This window comes from Lathyrus oleraceus, chromosome 6 (assembly GCF_024323335.1).
Source record: "Lathyrus oleraceus cultivar Zhongwan6 chromosome 6, CAAS_Psat_ZW6_1.0, whole genome shotgun sequence".
Taxonomy (NCBI): Eukaryota; Viridiplantae; Streptophyta; class Magnoliopsida; order Fabales; family Fabaceae; genus Lathyrus; species Lathyrus oleraceus.
This window is the reverse complement of record NC_066584.1, coordinates 11,262,103-11,282,839: the sequence shown is the minus strand read 5'-3', so window position 1 is coordinate 11,282,839 and position 20,737 is coordinate 11,262,103. Positions and strand designations below refer to the sequence as shown.

The 20,737-nt window shown below is 38.3% G+C and overlaps 1 non-coding gene across 1 annotated transcript; it reads left to right on the top strand.

The window, feature by feature from the left end:
* Positions 1 to 1,964: 1,964 nt before the first annotated feature.
* LOC127099568 (small nucleolar RNA R71) lies at positions 1,965 to 2,071 on the top strand. The gene has a single exon (XR_007794058.1). It is a non-coding gene; the product is annotated as a small nucleolar RNA R71 (small nucleolar RNA).
* The last annotated feature ends 18,666 nt before the right edge of the window (positions 2,072 to 20,737 follow it).

Genomic DNA, 20,737 nt, shown 5'->3' with positions numbered 1-20,737 from the left:
TATCTTCGTAAAACGTCTAAAAGTTGGTTCGTCTCCTCTTGGCTCAAGGTAGCACTGACTATAACTGGGCGGTTCATCTTTTCATCGAGGAACTCATATCTCAGGTTCTTAGGCAGTTCCTTAAGTTCTAAGGTTGGTTTCTAAGGGCATGGCATAGGATCTGGGGTAAGGGATAAACATTCGTAAAGGTTATCATCGATGTAAGGTTCTTTAAAGTCATCATCTTCCTTTATGGGGGTTGATGGTAACTTGATTATTTTTATAATTTCTTTTTGTTCTAATTCTCTAACACATTCATCAATGATATCTAAGGCATAACACGAGTCTCCCATCACAGGTGCCATAAGAAATTTTGAAAGTATAAATTCTATTTTCTCGTCACCTACCTCAAATGTCAACTTTCCTTTCTTGACATCTATTATGGCTCCTGCAGTCGATAAGAATGGTCTACCTAGAAGAATTGGTATATCATTGTCCTCTTTGATGTCCATGACGACAAAATCAGTAGGGATAAATAACTGACCTATCCTAACAGGGACATCTTCCAAAATGCCTATCGGATATTTGATAGATCTATCGGCTAACTGAAGTGACATCTTAGTGGGTTGTAATTCTCCTAAGTTTAACCTCTCACAAACTGCTAAAGGCATTAAACTCACACTAGCTCCTAAGTCTAGAAAAGCTTTTTCGATGACATGATTACCCAAAAGGCAAGGAATGGAGAAATTTCCAGGATCTTTATCATTCTTTGCTAATTTATCCTCGGAAATAGCATTACATTCCAAAGGCTTCAGATCGTCAAGTCTACGTTTGTTGGTAAGGATGTCTTTGAGAAACTTTGCATAAGAAGGTATTTGGGTGATGGCTTCTGTGAAAGGGATTTCTACATGAAGTTTTCTATAACTTTAATAAATTTTTGGTACTGTTTATTGATCTGGGTTTGTTTGAGTCTTTGGGGATATGGTATAGGTGGTTTATATGGCGGGGGCGGTATGTAAATTTTATCTTTAGGTTCTTCTCCTTTATCTCGACCTTCCTGGTTTTCAGATTCCTCTTGTTCCTTTACTTCGTCCGGGGGTTTGGTACATTCCTTAGAAGTTTCGGGTTCACTTAATCTTGGGTTTGGTGGCTCATCATAAGCGTTCCCACTTCTTAGGGTAATGGCATTGGCTTGTCCTCTCGAATTTTGTTGAGGTTGTCCAGGGAATTGTCCTCCAGGTGTAGTCTGAGGGGCTTGGTTTAAAGCTACCTGAGAGATCTGGGTTTCAAGCATCTTGGTATGAGTAACTATTTGGTCAACCTTGGTTCCTAACTGAGTAATCAATTCGTTTACATGAATGTTTTGATTCATGAACTCCTTATTTTGTTGGGTTTGAGTGGTGATAAAATTTTCCATAATTTTCTCAAGGCTCGGCTTTGATGGTACAGGTTGCATACGTTGATTTGATCTAGGGGCTTGATAACTAGGTCTCGGAGGTGCATTATTTTGGATAGGGTTATTGTTTTTATAGGAGAAGTTCGGGTGATTCCTCCATCCAGGGTTATAGGTATTCGAGTATGGGTTCCCTTGGGTGTAGTTCACTTGCTCGGAGTGGGTTTTGTTCAATAGACTGCATTCGGCAGATTGATGTCCTTGGGTTCCACATATCTCACAATCCGACGAAACTGCGGCTACAGTATTCGGGTTCATGCACATATGCTCGACCTTAAGGGCTAATGCGTCCATTTTATCCTGCATCATGTCTATAGAGCTTAGTTCATGCACTCCTCCTTGGGCTTCCTTTTTCTCAACTGTCGCTCGTTCGACTCCCCATGATTGATGGTTTTGAGCCATGTCTTCGATGAGGGCACTAGCTTCAGGATAAGGTTTGTTCATCAGAGCACCGCCTGCGGCAGCGTCGATGGTCATCTTTCTGTTATAATGAAGTCCATTATAGATGGTTTGAATGATTAACCAGTTTTCTAAACCATGATGTGGGCATGCTCGTAACAACTCTTTATATCTCTCCCAAGCTTCGAACAACGATTCTCCATGGTTTTGGGTAAATCTAGTTATATGGTTTCGAAGAACGGCGGTCTTACTCGGGGGAAAATATCTAGCAAGAAAAACTCTTCTAAGGTTATCCCAAGTCGTAATGGAATTCGGTGGAAGGGAATCTAACCATGATAAGGCTTTATCTCTGAGGGGAAAAGGGAATAATCTTAAACGTATTGCCTCAGGAGAAGCTCCATTGGTTTTAAAAGTATCTGCTAATTGAAGAAATATTTTTAAATGTTGGTTAGGGTTCTCGGTAGCGAGACCCGTGAATTGTCTCTGTTACACTAGTTGCAACAGGGATGGTTTAAGTTCAAAATTATTAGCTGGGATGATTGGGTTTACTATACTAGAACTAGGTTCTTCGTTAGATGGTTGAGCGAAATCCTTAAGAGGTCTTTGGTTTTGATCTTCGGCCATAGCTCTCTTAATTCTATGAAAGAATAAACGTGCGCGAGCGTAACGTTCAGGTTTCGCCAGAGGGTATACTAAGCTTAAACTTCCGGTGCTGCGAGTTCTTCGCATCGACCAGCGGGAAATAACCTAAGTCTAAATGATATAACAACAGGAAAATGAAATTTGACGAAATTGGTCCCCGGCAACAGAAAAGAGATAAGAGAAGAGAAAGAACAATCAAAGTGATTAAAAATTGGATTCTTGATTCGATTACACATTAGGGAACAACTTTTACAATTGAATGTCAACCACGCCACTTTCTCTAACTAAATAGGATTAGTAGGGATTGATGGAGAAGTGAGAACTAGTACGCAATTTAGAAGAAAAATAAACCCTAGATTTCAACTAACATTTTAAACAATTGGCCCAACAGACTGGCTCAATTTAACATGCTAACTTAAACAACAAGCTAACATATTTATGCATGCAAGAACGCACTTTGACAATGGCATTCACATCTTCGACTACTTATCAAACCATGAAGCTAATCTTGTCAGGGATAGAGTTTGATCCAAATACCTCATAACTTGCAGTAACAAATCATGTGTCTTGTAACGAATAAAAGTTGAAATAAATTTCAACATAATATAATTAGAAATTTAATGGTATTGACAAATTAAAAAATCACATTGTTAGAATAAAGAACTAACATTGATATTGATAACTTAACTTAAAAATAATTTCATCATGAGTTACATGTATATCCTCCATAAATCATCAATACTAAGTTGTCAACAAAAGTCAAGATTCTAGGATCATTCAAATTTGAATGCATACCTAAACTCAAACACAAGACAACTCTTCATCGAATTGCATTCACCGATCAAAATAAGCCATTTATGTTGATCATGTGAAGAAGTTCAAAGGTCAACGAATCTCTTCCATACAAGAGAGTTTATTTGAAATGAGCATGAGACTTAGGTAACGCACACAACAACAATAACGCTTGATCTTCATCATCAATCTTGACCTCGATATTCTCAAGATCAAGAATCAACTTGGTGAACATATCTAGCCGTTCATCCAAGACTTTGTCTTCACTCATCTTGAATGAATATAAAGCTCACTTAAGGTAGAGGCGATTGACCAAAGATTTGGTCATATACAATCCCTCGAGTTCGCTTCACACACCCGTTGCAATTTTCTCCTTTGAAACCTGCCAGAGAACCTTATCATCAAGGCTTAATATGATGGCATTATGGGCTTTCTCGCTCATCATCGTCTTCTCCTTCTCTGTTAGGGAACATCCATATTCTCTGATCCTTTCAACGCTTCTAACAAACCCTGTTGAACCAGTAAGGCTTGCATCTTCAAGCACTACGGGCCGAAATCATTCACACCGGTGAATTTCTCAATCTCATACTTCATTGACAACAACTTCTCCTCCATGCTCACAGGTACCAATTTATTGTGAAATTGATGCCCAGAAAAAATAATATGATCGGTTTCTTGATTAACAAGAAAACCACAAAAGAAAAGAAAAGAGAGAAGAGGAGAGAAAGAACAATCAAACTGGTTTAAAACTGGATTCTTGATTCGATTACACATTAGGGAACAATGTTTACAATTGAATGTCAACCACACCACTTTCTCTAACTAAATAGGATTATCAGGGATTGATGGAGAAGTGAGAACTAATATGTTATTTATAAGAAAACTAAACCCTAGATTTCAACTAACATATTAAATAATTGGCCCAACAGACTGGCTCAATTCGACATGCTAAGTTAAACAACAAGCTAACATATTTATGCATGCAAGAACGGACTTCGACTATGGTATGCACATGTTCAACTACTTATCAAACCATGAAGCTAACCTTGTCGGGGATAGAGTTCGATCCAAATACCTCATAACTTGCAGTAACAAATCATGTGTCTTGTAACGAATAAAAGTTGAAATAAATTTTAACATAGTATAATTAGAAGTTTAATGGTATCGACAAATTAAAAAAACACATTCTTAGAATAAATAACTAACATTGATATTGATAACTTAACTTAAAAATCATTTCATCATGAGCTACATGTATATCCTCCATAAATTATATATACTAAGTTGTCAACATAAGTCAAGATTCTAGGATCATTCAAGTTTGAATGCATACCTGAACTCAAACACAAGACAACTCTTCATCAAATTGCATTCACCGATCAAAATAAGCCATTTATGTTGAGTATGTGATGAAACCTTTATCACGTTTGACTATACATTGTCAACATTCAGTCTTCACTTTTCATTCTTCATTATTATAGACTCATAACTTGGGAGAAAAATGTTCGAAATTGGGCCTAAACTCAATCTTCCACTCAAAGACTTTCAAACCATTCTTCAACAGTCAACTCAAAGCTAAAGTGGGGGAAAGGATCCCATAGTGACGACAATCTTGGAGACATCAATTGTCAGAATCCCCCTCATTACTCTGGTATCTCTTAAACATCTATATGAAACGTCTGAATCACAATATATATAAAATACATAACATCTTTAATACCTCTTACTTTGTCTTTGCTTCCCAATTTGACAGTTATAATAGTAGATCTCACTATGATGGCAATCTTGGAGTCATCAATTTTCATAATTCTCCTCATAACACTAGTCTCTCCAAAATAGCTATATGAAACTTCTTAATTATAGTGTATATGATACATACCATAGTATCATAATACCCGTTTGTTTATTGATGCGTGCTTTTCGTAAGTATACGAACGCGTCAGAGTAATATAAAAGATTATCGTATCCACAGAGACCAAGTGTCAAGCTATCGTTATCTGTTGTTATGGTGTTTATCAAAGGCAATCAAAATAAGTGTTTTTGTAGTGTGCAATAAAAAGTAAAGTATTGAAATAGAATATAATTGATAAAGACAGGGTCGAATGTAATTCACGTAATCAATTTATAATCCAAGTACTTGCTAATAGAACTACTTATGGGCAATGTTTCCTACTTTGAAAAGAACTAATTTAACAGGAACTGTCGCTTTCGCGTATTCAGAACTGAGTTGTACTCCCTAATCAAACCCTCTTATTGTCACTTATAAAAAGGCGCGCATTGCGTTAGAGTAGTAAACCTATTTTTAAGAAATATAGTATCTTGACTAAGTTGAAAAGTATTATAACCTGGATTTCTTAACCAAAAGAGGTTCTTACGAACCAGACTCTAAACTTATAAATGCGTCCGAAAATAGTTTTAAAATCTCTTTTCTTCTTGATGTTAAAAACTCCTAATGAACTAAACAAAGCGCTTTCGTTGTTTTTGAAATAGTTAAAAACAATTAAGTTTATAAAGACGTTGGACGGTTTTCGATCTTACCCAACGAAATTGAAGTGCGGGAAAACTTAAGTTGAAAGTTAAAATAGCCCTTTAAGTGTTTCTACGAACAATTGTACGGATTACTGGTTTAATCACGATCCTTACATTCTAGCCTTATAAATTTAGCTAGACATGGTAAAGTAAAAGTGCATTAAAATAAATAAAAGTAGTGCGAGTGCGGAAAGTAAATAAAAGTAGTGCGAGTGCGGAAAGTAAATAATTTAAAGCGAGTGCGAAGAAATAAATAAAGTAAAAGCGAGTGCGAGGAAATAAATAAAGTAAAGCGAGTGCGGGAAATAAATAAAGTAAAGCGAGTGCGTGAAATAAATAAAGTAAAAGCGAGTGCAGGAAATAAATAAAGTAAAGGTGAGTACGGGAAATAAATAAAGTAAAAGCGAGTGCGGGAAATAAATAAAGTAAAGGCGAGTAATAAAAACCTGCTCCAATCGGAGGGCTGAGTAAATTGCAATGCGGAAAAGAAAATGGCGGCAGGATTAACTTCCTTCCAAAGTGCTCCAAACTCGATTACAGACTCTATCAAAGACTTGATGACACAATTGTGGTAACACTCCAATACGAAGCGATTACCACTATAAAATACTGAATATATGCCTAAGTGAAACAAAGTTGCTTCTGAGTTTGCCTCTGCTCTAAGTTTGGATGATTGTAAAACTGAATTCGCGTTTCTATTTATAAGCAAATAAAAAAGGTGGAATTTACTTGGATGCCCTTCAACTTGAAAATAGAGGAAACCGTTTCCTTCTTGTGGCGTCGGCCACAAGGCTATGGCGCCCGCCACAAGCACAAAGTGGGGCGCCTTAGTGGATGAAGTGGGGAAACATGGGAGTTGAGGAAGTTGGACTTGGACACGTCATGGCTTGGTCTGTGGCGCCCGCCATGGGGTAGGCCATAAGCACAAAATGCTGAATTTTAGGGTTTTTAGCTCTTTTTCACTCCTTTTCTCGATCGGGGCTCCGATTAAAGTAAAAACCTGAAAACAAAGGAAAACACAGTAATAACACAACAAAATGACAATAAAACGACTAGAATGCATGTGAAATCGGAGTCAAAAATACGTAAATTTTAGTGTGATCATTTACTGGTATTTTCAATAAATAAATCACAAGTTTTAGTTCACTTAAAGGATTAAACTCGTGAAAATCCAGAGGAAAAATTGTACAAAAATGGTTAAGAAAGTGTATTCGTTCTTAATAACTCAATGGTTGAAAACTTCAAGAAATAAAATGAAGAATTACTTGAAAAATAAAGTAAACGTCGAAAATCATAAAAGAAATTAAGTTTCTGAAAATGCAAAGGTTATGAATCAGTCAGAACCTATAGCTGTTGAGTTAAGGGTTCTGAAAAAACTAGAATCTAATACTTCAAAGTCAAAGGTTCTGAAGAAGCCAGAACCTAAGATATCAGGAGCTAAGGTTTTAAAAGATTTAGAACCTAAGGTCAAGGTCCATTCAAGATAACAAACTTTTAAATAAAAAGTCTTGAATGATCGTAAGCCTTATCATATGAGAACAAAAGTACAAAACAAGAAGAAACCTGTCAAAACTAACCCTAAAGGATCCATAAGACTATGGGTACCTAAATCTCAAATTGTTTTTGCTACATATATGCTTCAAGTGAGAAGTAAAGTAATAATCATGGTACCTGGATAGTGGATGCTCACGACATATGACGGGAGAAAGTCTTATCTTCCAAACCCTAACTCCAAAATAGAGGAATTGTGAATTTGGAGGAAACCAGAAAGGAAAGACCATTGGTATGGGTATTATTGGTAACTCCTCTATCTTAATTAGTAATGTTTTGCTCGTAGATGGAATTAAATATAGCCTATTGAGCATTAGTCAATTTTGTGATAGTGGTTATAAAGTCATATTTAATAAGAACAACATCATAGTCATGAATGAATGTGACAAGTCTATAGTGTTCAAAGATAAGAGAAAGGGAAATGTTTATAAAAATAATTTTTCTGATTGGTTGATCAGAAGGTACTTTGTCTTCATATTCAACATTCTAGAACCAAGCACATAGAAATAAAACATCATTTTATTATAAACTATATTCCGAAGAGTGTGATAGACATTCAGTTCATTGATACTGATCATCAGTGGGCAAACATATTTTCCAAACCTCTTACTTTTGAAAGATTTTATTTTATCAAAAAGAATCTAAACATGCATTTTGTTAAAAAGATTAATGCTTACTTCTGAATGAAGGATCAGAGTCTGATGATGATCAGAAGCTATTATGATTATAAGATCTGAAATAGCTTCTGATGAATAATAGGATCTGATGAAACTCAGCCTCTGATGCTCATAATTTTATTAGTTTCTTCTGATAGCGTATAAGTGGGATTTTTTTTAACATCTGTTCACTTATGTGTCATTAATCTAAAAGGTTTTCTGACACTTGGTTTTTCAGTTGTTAGATAATTACTATTAATTAATAATGTGAATGTTTTTGAATACTTTGTCGCATCCTCATCTGTCATTACCATATGTTTTATTACCATTAGATTCCTTTGTGTCTCTGATTGATTTCTATGTATTTCTAAGTTATTTGACTCTGAACTAGTTAGTTCTCTAGTTAAGAAGATTTTCTAGTTCAGAAAGTCCTAATTCATAATTCTTCTAAGAATTTTCTATCTTATGATCTCTAGGTTATATTAATAGACCTTACCAATCATGTTTAGTTAAGTAAAGCAGTGTGACATCTATCGTACATTTTCCTTCTCTTGACAAAAATCTTTGTGTTACCTTTGGGAACCACTTTTCCTGGATAAAATTAAATCTTGTTTTGTTTCCCATTAAATCAATTCTTTTATGGGTGTGTGATTTAAAATTTCTTAAACTCACTATATTTTTAACACACACGTCATAAATTTGGTTGAAATGGTTGAAAACCTCTATGTAACATTCTTATTCATGGCTCAACAAATGGATGCTTGTGACAAAATAATCATAGATGCAAAGGGAAAATGATTTGTTATTATTGATAAGAATATATTACAAATCCATAATCATTCTCATAAGCAACAAGATGCATTACTATGACTTCATGTCTCATACTACATCAGGATGGAAACCTCTCATTATGAGGAAAGTCATATAGTCATCATCAGCTTTTGAATCAAAGTCATCATCTGGACTTTTATTCTTCTTGAGTTTCTTCATCTTGGAGACTGATGTCCTCCCCACCAAAAAAGCTCTTGTAGATGAACTAGTTTGTGACTTCGAACTTTCCGCCTTATTGAGCTTATTATTCTTGGGCTTCTTTCCTTTAGCATCCTTGACAACCTTTCCAATCTCCTCGGAAGAGCTCTCCTAGGAATTTCTTGATGACTTACTCATATTATTAGTTATGAGAAGAGATAGATAGAAATGAGTGTGACTTTAATGGTAACGAAAGACAGGTTTTATAGAGATTATGGGTTGAAGCGGAATCAATGTTGATTATTGTGCACCAATGGACTTTGGATAAAGATATACTCATGGTCTTCTAGCACACCTCCCCAACCTTTACTGCCTTATTCCTATCAAATGCTCAATTGTCAGAACCTGTTTTAACCATATTGAGAATTGATGAGTTGGTTCCCAACCATTCTAGCCGGTTTTCAATTAGCTTCGCAAAATGTTTTTAAAGGGGGAAATAAAATATGACTTTTAAATTATTTTTATCTAGATCTAATAAAATTCCAAAATGTTTTTCTATGCAGTTTATGCTCAAATTTTGTTATATGCCTCTAAATTTTATTTGGTTAAATGAAAAAAAAAAGTATTCAGTATCTTTTCTATTTCCTTAAATTATTTTTTGTTTGATGAAAAAAGGGGGAGTAGATATAGAAGTATTTAAGCACCTGAAATTTGACCGTTATTGTCTTTCCTTTAATTCTGAATAATTATATGTGTACTTTAAATGTTCAAATTTAATTAACGTGGATATGACTTATGTGGAGCTTACAAACCTCACCCTATTGACTACTAGACTCAAGGGGAGCTTACAAACCTCATACCCTGATACCAACTAGTTAATTAAATTATCAACCGTTCTTCTTAAATACTTATGTTTGTCATCATAAAAAAGGGGGAGACTTTTGGAACAAAATTGGTTTGTTCCATATCCCTTAGGTTTTGATGATAACAAAAATATTTGAAGAATAATAGAGTATACTAATGTTTGTTGAAGTTGCAGAACCATAGACTGAAATTTCATGTAGAATCCAAGTATTGTTATGACTATGAACATTCAATAAGAAGCTTAAAGACCAAAGTATGATCGATCAGAAGCTGAAAACCAGACTCTAAAGAAATCAACTTCTGAATAGGTTAACATTTGAAGGTCAGAGTCTGAAGAAGTCAGACTCTAAATACTAGACTTTGAAGAAGTCTGCTTTTGATGATCAGAACACGAGCCAATCAAAGTACAAGGACCAAGGTGACTCTTATAGGTCCCTATCAACCTCCGAGCCTACTTTGTCACGTGAAGACCTAAGCTTTATTTTCTTCATTGGGTTTTCTAGAATAAAAATGCTAATTCCTTTTGTAGCAAAGATTTTCAAACTAGCCTACACCTACCTTGACTATTTGGTGAAACATCCCAACATCTCTTTTAGCTTCTCAAAGGACTATATGGTGTTGCATCTTCAACGTCTCTTTTATTCTCTATTTAAGGAGTTAAATACTTGAAGATAAATACACCAATTGACACTCAAACCAAAAGACTTCTAAAACAATACAAGTACAACATGTATATGGCACCCAACCGCATGCAGTTGCAGAATCTTGTTCAGAAAAATAACGAGTCCTTCAAAGAATATGCACATAGATGGAGGGAACTCGCAACTCAAGTGAAGCCATGAATTTTAGAGAGGGAGTTGGTTGACATGTTCGTGGGCACCCTGCAAGGCCAGTATTATGAGAAGATTATAAGGAGTGTGTCATCAGAGTTCTCCGACTTGGTGATAATTGGAGAACGAATAGAAAGTGGCCTAAAAAGCGGAAAAATACAAAGTGCTTCGAGTACCAAACCAGTGAGAAGAAATACTTTAACAACTTATAGAAGAAGAAAGTGAGTGAGGCCAATGCAATCATGAAAAGTGTCGGGTATTCTCATGGTGAGCCGACAATACCTGGCGGTCCCCCGTTTTATCAACAGTCACCATTTCCAGCATCATACTATTTGTATTCCTATGTGGAAGCCGCATCACCAGCTCTGCATTCACAACCATCAATGCCTAGGCCTCCATACCAGCAACCCTAGTCTAATCCTCCTCAAAATCATCAAGCTCGAAATCAGAATTACCAGAACCATAATCAAGCTCAAGTAAGACTTCTAAATAATCTGGAAAAAAAGGAATTCTCCCATTGACCCAATTCATATGCCATATAGTCAACTCCTACCAAATTTGATTCAAAATTCACTGGTAATTCCCACATCTCTCAAGCCTTTTCCACCACCATTCTCGCCTAGGTATGACCCAAATGTCTAATTTGAATATCATGTTGGATCAGTGGGGCACTCGACTGAGGACTGCATAGTAGTTAAGGCCAAAGTACGAGATTTGGTTTATAGCAAGTACTGAACCTTTAAATAAAGAGACCCATTGGTGAGTGGTAACCCCTAATTCGAGTTAGTGCAAAGACTCCGGGAAGCAGCTCCTAAAGCCGACGGATCAGACAGGAAAGCTCATCCTCGAAGCTGATGATCATTAGGACATTTTATCATTTACGTTTGTAATTTTCTTGTTTGCTAAGTGTTATTTGTTTTTAAACTGGTTACTTTTTTGAATGGTAATATTAATAAAATGAGCATGCATCTATTGGAATCAATCCTTTCATATTCATTCTTTTGTATGCCATCATTCCTTACTCGCAAAAAGAAAAAATATATCAATCCTTCTTCATTTCATGTTTTTCCTTCGTCAAGTTTTGTGTTAACAAATATTGGATAAAGGATGATGTAAGCAAAATAACCAAGGTAACTAAACTATGCTTATGAATAAAATCTTCTTGATGATGTAAGTCATTGTTTCACTTCCCAAACACTAAGGAGTTAAGGAGTTAAATCTTAGTCAACCCCTTTGAGCCTAGAAGTTATTGTTTCTTCCTGTATAAAAAAAACTTAATCTTAACCAGGGCAGGGTAGTTGTTTGGTTAATTTGAATGTGCATAGAAATTTCAAGATAAAACATCCCATATGAGGTTCGACCATATTTTCTTCCTCGCACATCACGAAGTGCCGTAGAAGTTGTGAAAATCCAAAAAAAAATCATAATGGTTGTTCCTCGCCAACCATTAAAACGACAATTACAACCCTTGTCAAATTAAAAGAACAAATTTCAGACAAATTGTTCCAAAAACCAAAAAATATTATATATGAAAAGACCAAAAAAGTATGAGATGAAAAATTCAAAGATAAAAGAAAAGCAAAAAGCAAAAAAAAATGAAAGGGGTCACCAAAATCCTTAATGAAAATAGCAAGAGGATATTACAACCTTCAAAAGACCTAATTGAAGCTAGATTTACTTCGAAAGAATACTGCAACAAAACTGTGTTAAGCTACTCCTAAAATATTTGCTAATCATGCTCTCGCATTACCATTTTCACACTTTAGTTGTATCAACATTATGTTCTGACCATTAATTCATGATTTTTACAACACCATGTTGTTCCAATAACCATTTTTTATTTCAAAACTTGCATGAGCATTGCATTAGAATTACCCTTTTAAAGGAATAATTTTATTTGCAAGTCAACACGCAACATCAAGGAAGTTCTAATAGTGTGTAATCAGATACGGGACTTGATCATTCGTAAGTGGTCCCATAAGGGGAAAATCGCTTCAAGAATCATTCACAACATGGGCAGACCACCTTAAAACCATTTTAGTCAAGGGAAAATCTCCTAAAGATTTTGTTGATCAGGGGCAAATCGCCTAAATATTTTGTTGATCAAAGGAAAATTATTCTAAGAATTGATTAATCAGGGTCAAATCACTCAAAGAGTAGGATAATTAGGGGAAAACAACTTCAAGATTCAAAATATTGGGGTGAATCGTCTCAAGGTCGTCTTATGGAAAAACTGCTTCAAAACTCGTGTTAAGGAAGATTTCTTCAAAAGATCCAATGAATTGGGGCATGAAATCAGTATAATCAATGAGAAGGCAAGTTCTCTCTGTCGCACCTCAAAAATGATGATAATGCGATCCCTCGCGATAGGACGCGGAAAAATGTTGTTCGAAACAGAGTCGCCACCGAACTTTATTTATTCCAATGAAGGAATAGGAAAATATCGAGAAAACCTCTAAGAAAAAGAATAATGGTCGTCGCAACCATATTCGGGTTCGGGAGTCGATTACGCAAGGGGAAGGTATTAGCACCCCTTACGTCCGTTGTACTCAACGGGAACCTTTTAGTCTGATTTTGCTATTTGACTGTTAATTGATTGTTATTTGCTTGCTTCGAGTGATTAGAAATGATGATAGTGATGGATGAAGACCTCAGGAGGGGAAATGGGAGGTTTTTTATTAGTGTGCTCGCGAAAATACAGCAATCTCCTGCCTACGTATCCTTATGGTGCAATAAGGAAATCAGAGCATTCGTAGTTCGGGCTACTACGAATATTTGGTGTGTTTTGTTTTGATGAACGACTGTGTAGGTCGGCGTTCTAAAGGCTAAACGCTGGCTTGTCTACTCTCGGTGGAGGCTCTAGCACTGGTTTGTTGGGCGCATTAGAAATGATTGACAGTGTTCTTTTGAAAGGGTTTTGGTCACGCGGGGGTGACAAGTTGAATTGATGTGTTTGGGTGTTTTGGTTGATTGGTTTCGATCGCACGGGGGCGAGAAGTTAGGGTTGATGTTGGAGATGTTTTTTTGAAGAACGACGAAAGATTGAGCAATGTGGTGTTCACCAATCGTCCAATTCTTTGGGGAGTAATAAGGCGTCCGCCTTCTATTCCTTTTTCATTCAGATTATTTTGAAAGTTTGTTTGTGGATGTTGAATATGCACGGTAGTGAGGTGTCATACCCCAAAATTTGCCCATTAATATTTTAAGACATTTTTCAGGGCATTCCGACTCATTTTTATGACACTGATCTCAAAGGAACGAAGGCCCAGCTCACGAATGGCCCAATCCAGAAAATGGCCCAAACTGGCCTGTTCGCTACACGTTCGCTACACGCTCGCCTAGCGAACGTTCGCTACACGTTCGCTACACGCTCGCCTAGCGAAGCTGACAGACAACAGAAAATTTCGGGCTTCATTCTGAGCCCATTAGGTCATCAAAGGAGTATTATAAATACCCCAACTCCAGAACGAAAAGGGGAGAACGAAAAACCGAGACGGAGACGGCCGGAAACCCTGGCATAGCAACCCCGGAGAGTAGCCAGAGAAGTCGGAGTGAAGAAACCCTGACGGCCGCTCATCCGCACCGAAGTTACCGCCGCCCAACTCAACCCGATACCAAAAGTGACTTGCCAATTCAGCATTACCACTCCATTGCAAACAGGTTTGTGTATCATTATTGTTTTATGCTTCCAATTTATAAATCTCTAAATACATAATACATCATGATTGAATTTTTGGATATGTAATTAGACTTTGCATGTGAATTCCAGTACGCCTGAATATCCTGAGTGTTTGACTATATTATTTCTGTAATTGAATGCAATAAGGCATGCAGCATGCTGAGATCATACTATTCTGAAATTCAAAACCCGCAGCCGCTCGCTAGCACATCGCTAAGCGAGCATGTGGCGAGCATTCGCTAGGACCTCGCTAGGCGAGGCAGAGGTGAACGGGACAGTCGTTGATATTTGTTATGTCCTATGCGTAACCTGATCTATTCTATGTTAATTATGCACTGTTTTGCCTGACATTCATGCTGCTGTGTTTTCTTTTGCGGTGTAATCCTCGATTGCACCCTGATTGGTATTCTAACCCGTTTGCTGAATTTTGTAAAGGTTCACATATCCCAGGAAAAGAGTGCTGTTTAGGCCTTCCACTTTATTTGTGGGGATACCCTTATGAAGATCCACCCTAAATTGCTTAATTAATTTTAATGTATTAATTTTAATGTATTAATTTTAATGTATTGATTTTAATGTGGAGATTCATCCTAATCACCTAATTGACTTTAAAATATGACCTTTAAATATGTGATCTTGGACCTCTCTTGTGCCTTACGATATTACGGTATTACGGTCATGTCCCGCGAACGTGGGGATACACTTAGCAAAGACCCTTCGATTAAATCATCATAGTCCCTCGAATGTTGCCTTTGTCCCTCGATGACCCTTCGGTGTAGCCTACGGTTAAATGATGATCGTCCCTTCGAATGCTAAGGTATCCTTACAACTGTTGCCTTCAATGACCTATCGATGACCCTACGATGATCCTTAAACATCCAAAGGGTAAAATTACTTACTTCTCAATAGTAAGGACAGTTTTACCCTCATAAGGATAGGAAACGTTCATAACGACCTTAGGAAGGTATAACTCTCAATTGCTGGATCATAACCTAAAACATTTCCCACCCCTCACACTTTGCAAATCCTAGAAAATCACCACTTGGTATACATTCATACTAGAATCATTACCAAGTTACATTTTTCTAAACCGTTTTCAAAATCAAACGAGATAAATACTTTGTATACATTCATACGAGAATCATTACAAAGTTAAACTCTCTTTTCGAAACATTTTTTAACAATTCACGAACACTTTTCAGACAAAAATATAAGTGATCCAGCAATTAAGAGCCCATGGATAACCATGGATACAAAGGGTGCTAACACCTTCCCTTTGTATGATGTACCTCCCGAACCCAAAATCTATTGAGGTCTTTCCTGTTCTTTTCCACCTTTCCTTATTGGATAAAAGAAAAGTCGGTGGCGACTCTTGCTATCCGCGACATTGCGATAAAAAGCAAAACACTCCAAGTCAGTTCACCGTATGACAGAACTGGCGACTCTGCTGGGGACACTTTAAAAAGAGAGGTTACCTTAAAAACAAGATCACTTATTCCAAATTGTCTGATTTACTTTTAAGGGATTGCTTGGGTATTTTTGAGTGAAAGATCCTACACCCGGATCTAGTGTACCTTAGGTAAGTAGCAATAGATCATCGCGACTATCCGGCGTATACTGGAATGGTTAAAATGATGGCTACGGTTAATGTGACACTTTGGATGTCCTGATGTTCCTCATGTTCACTTGAGGAAAAATTTGGCTTCCGCGTGGTGTCATTAAAGCATTAACCAGACCTTTAGAACCCTAATTGACTCATCCTGGCCATTAGAAAGTAGTGAGATAACTGACTTCGGTTCCGACTGGGGTTGGTTGAGACTCGATACTACACTCTTTGAGATTGGACTTTAGGGAAGCTTCGGTCAACCACTTGGTGTTGCACTGAAGTGGACTTGAAGGAAGGTCAATGATTGGAGATCCTTTTAGAACCCGGTTACTATTCTAGGACAGGTTGAACCAACTAAACTTCAGTGGGGAGGGTACTTACCTATGGAACTCACGCAAGCCTTAAAACCTAGGAATGATGGTTGTGTGACTTGCTTGTGCTTGTTATTTATTTAACCTCATAACATCATAACATCATAACATCATGACATTATAACATTGTACTAACCATTTCAAGGACTTAGGGATTTAACTTTGCTCTGTTTTGTAAGGCTATGGCTCCCAGGAAGACCATCCGGATTAATCTTGTAGCAATCTCTCCTCAACTCAAGAACTTAGTGTCAGAACTTTCCGATCATGCGCAGTTCATCAAGAGACATGGTTCTCTTCTCAATTTAGTTACCACTGGGTTCAAAGAAGATATGATGAGAGTTTTATTCCAGTTCTTCGATCCTAAACATCATTGCTTCACCCTCCCAGATTATCAGTTGGTACCCACATTAGAAGAATTCTCCAGGATGCTTGGGATACCTATCCTTGATCAAACACCTTTCAGTGGTTTAGAAAAGATTCCGAAGTCTGAAGAAGTTGTCGCGGCTTTACACATGACAAAGTCCGATATTGAAACCAATTGCGTAACAAGAAGTGGAGTTAAGGGTTTACTTGCCAAGTTTCTGATAAATAAGGCCCGAGAATTCTTAAAGGATATGAATGTCCATGCTTTCGAAGATGTTCTAGCATTGCTAATCTATGGTTTGGTGCTATTTCCTAACCCAGACCAATTCGTAGATATGAATGCTATTAAGATATTTCTCACTCATAACCCTGTGCCTACCTTGCTCGGAGACATTCTGCATTCCCTTCACAATCAGCCTTGAAGAATGAGCAAAATCTGAAATGGTCTCAAAGGATAATGTCGCTCTCCCATTCAGACATTCATTGGTGTCCTCATCTCAAAGAAAATGTTATCATCATTGACCGTTGTGGAGAATTCCCTAACGTACCACTCCTGGGGATAAGAGGAGGTATTATTTATAACCCAGCTTTAGCCCTACGCCAGTTTGGTTATGCTCGAAAAGACGGTCCACATGAAATAATTATCCAAGGCACGGTGTTTGACTATGACAACGATTCCCAAGGTCTCCGTCAAAGATTTGTACGAGCTTGGGGCATGGTGAAAAGAAGCACTTTAGGACAGAAAAACTCTGTTCCTATGGAACCTTATCTCAGATGGGTACGCGCCAGAGCTCGTGAGCTTGTCATGCCATATCTTGCGGTCGAACCGCTGATTGTTGAACCAGAAGTTGAGGGAGGTACTCCTCAGATCATTCCTTATCCAGATATGCCTACCGATGTTGAAGAATTGAAGAGATCCTGGATCCAGTTGAGAGAGGAAAGGGATACTTTTGAAGCCCAGTTCTGTGCCGAGAGGAAGAAAGTGTTAGAACTTACCAGCCAGCTTAATGAGGAACGAAGACTCAATGCATATCTTCGCCCAAAAAGAAGCCGTCCCTGGGAGACTTGAGCTTTCATTGTATTTTCATTATGTCCTTTTTGTAATGAACATTGATTAAAGAAATTATTAATAAAAGTTCCCCTTTTTTGGGTGGTTTATGCAAAGTTAAATTCCCAAAAGTCCTTGAAAACATTTCATACATTGCATAGCATAACATAACACGGCATAACAGGTATTCTACAAGTTCAATGTTCTCACGGTCTTCCTTACAAACAGAAAAATGGATCTCGAACAAACTGTCAAAGATCTCCAGACTCAGAATGCTCAATTCAAGGAGATGATGCTAAGCTTATCCAAGGGGCAGGAGGAACTGAAGGCTCTTTTGCTCGAAAAGAAGAAAGACAAGAAAGCTGTGAGTTTCATTAACCCGGGAAGAAGGCGTAAAGGACAGGCCGCAGGAGTCAAGTTTGGAATCCCGAATGGTCCGGAAGAGGGGGCGGAGAATGATTCAGAGGAAGAGAATGCTGATTTCTCCAACCCTGAGGATGACGATGAAGATTATGAAAATGAACAGTACTCTCCAAGAGATGATAAGTACAAGTTGCTGGAAGAACGTATGCTAGCTATGGAGGGTCAGAAGGCGCCCGGTCTGGATTTCGAAAGTTTGGGTCTGGTCTCCGATGTGACCATTCCTCGCAAATTCAAAATCCCCACTTTCACTAAGTACGATGGTGCGTCTTGTCCTCAGATGCATCTGAGAGCTTATGTGAGAAAGATTCAGCCACATACCACTGACAGGAAGCTATGGATCCATTTCTTCCAAGAGAGCCTGTCTGGCACACAGTTAGAATGGTATTATCAGCTCGAGAGCTCTGACATCCGCACCTGGACTGATTTAGCAACAGCTTTCTATAAACAGTACCAGTATAACTCTGAACTAGCGCCTACCCGGCTACAGCTGCAGAATATGACTATGGGATCTAAAGAAAGCTTTAAAGAATATGCTCAAAAGTGGAGAGATTTGGCTGGCAGAGTCAAACCCCCTATGACTGACAGAGAATTGGTGGATATGTTCATGGGCACACTGACCGGCCCATTCTACAGCCATCTACTGGGAAGTTCTTCATCAGGTTTCACTGAACTTATATTGACAGGTGAACGTGTTGAAAGCGGCATCCGAAGTGGAAAGATACAGGCGGCTGCCTCTGCAAGCACCAAAAGGTCCTGTCAGGGGAGGAATGAATCAAATGCTGTGTACGGTCAAAAGGGTCGTAACAAGAAAAACCGTGACCATGACATCGGAGCAGTTACGATTGCAGCACCACCATCTCAAAACTTCCAGCCCAAACAAGACAGGCCAAGAAGGCAGTTTACCAGGATCAATATGACCTTGGCACAGGCACTGCAGGGAATGCTAAAGGCAAATTTGATCACCCTCAGAGATCCTCCTACGAATCCCAACACTACTTCTTCTCGTTATAACCCTAATGCCAGGTGTGCATATCACTCCGATAGCCCCGGGCATGATACAAACGAGTGCTGGTCATTGAAGAATAAGATTCAGGATATGATCGAAGCTGGAGAAATTGAGTTTGAGCCTCCGGAGACCCCTAATGTCATCACTGCTCTTATGCCTAATCATGACAAGACGGTTAATGCCGTGGATAACGACGATCACGTTTCCAATGTGGCGGACTTAACATCTCCTCTCCCGATCATAAAGAGGAATTTATTGCAAGCTGGTTTATTTCCAGGTTGTGCTGAAGATTGCAATCTCTGTATATTCCAACCAGATGATTGTTGGGAATTGAAGAATGGTATTCAACGGCTGATGGATGATCGTACAGTTCTCTTCGAAAAGATTCCTAAGGCGGAAAACCCTATTGAAGAAATATCTGTGATTGCTAGGTCCAAAGTTCCAGTGAAGATTACCGCTACCAGGGCGCCTGTGAAGATTACTGTTGAGCCCAGGGTTGCTCCCCTAATCATCACTGCACCTGGCCCGATCCCGTATTCCTCAAGCAAAGCTATTTCGTGGAATTATGGCGGTGATGTTTACGTCCATGGCGTGAAGCAAGTGGATAATGCTGCTAATACTAGTGGCATTGTTGGGACTAGTAAAATTACTCGAAGCGGAAGGATCTTCTCTCCAGAAATCTCACCTCCTGTCCTTGAAACTCGAAGAAAGGAACCAGTCAATCCTTCTCAGTCAGAGACACCGGTCGAAGTTACTCCCGAAGATGTTGCCAAACAAGAAATGGAAGAAGTGCTGAAAATCATTCGCAAGAGTGATTTCGATGTTGTAGAACAGTTGGGGCATACCCCGTCTAAGATCTCGATGTTATCCTTGCTGTTATCTTCTGAACCTCATGCCAATGCATTGATAAAATTCTTGAAGACCGCTCATGTACCTCAGGAGACATCTGTCGATCAGTTCGAACATTATGTTGCTCACTTGGCTGTTGACAATGGCCTAGGCTTTTCCGACGCTGATCTGACACCAGCAGGAAAGAATCACAATAAAGCCCTGCATATCTCCATTGAGTGTAGGGGAATCACTTTGTCTCATGTGTTGATCGATAATGGCTCTTCCTTGAACGTGCTGCCGACAGCTGTGCTGGATAAGCTGGATTGTAAAAGCATTGAACTGAAACCTAGTGACATTGTGGTACGTGCTTACGATGGTGCGAAGAGTGTTGTCCATGGAGAAGTAGTCCTTCCTATCAAGATAGGACCTCAAGTCTTCAACACTACCTTCCATGTAATGAACATTCGTCCTGCCTATTCCTGCTTACTGGGACGCCCTTGGATTCATGGGGCAGGCGTTGTAGCCTCGTCTCTCCATCAAAAGTTGAGGTATCCCACAAAGGGCAAAATTGTCACCGTGTGTGGAGAAGAAGAGTACATTGTCAGTAGTGTGCATACCTTCAGATACGTCGAGATGGATGATGAATTCATTGAGACTCCTTGTCAGTCATTTGAAGTAGTTCCTCTGACCAATCCTGTCCTTAAGCCAACTTCCTGTGTACCCAAGGTTATTCGTGTTCCTCCTGC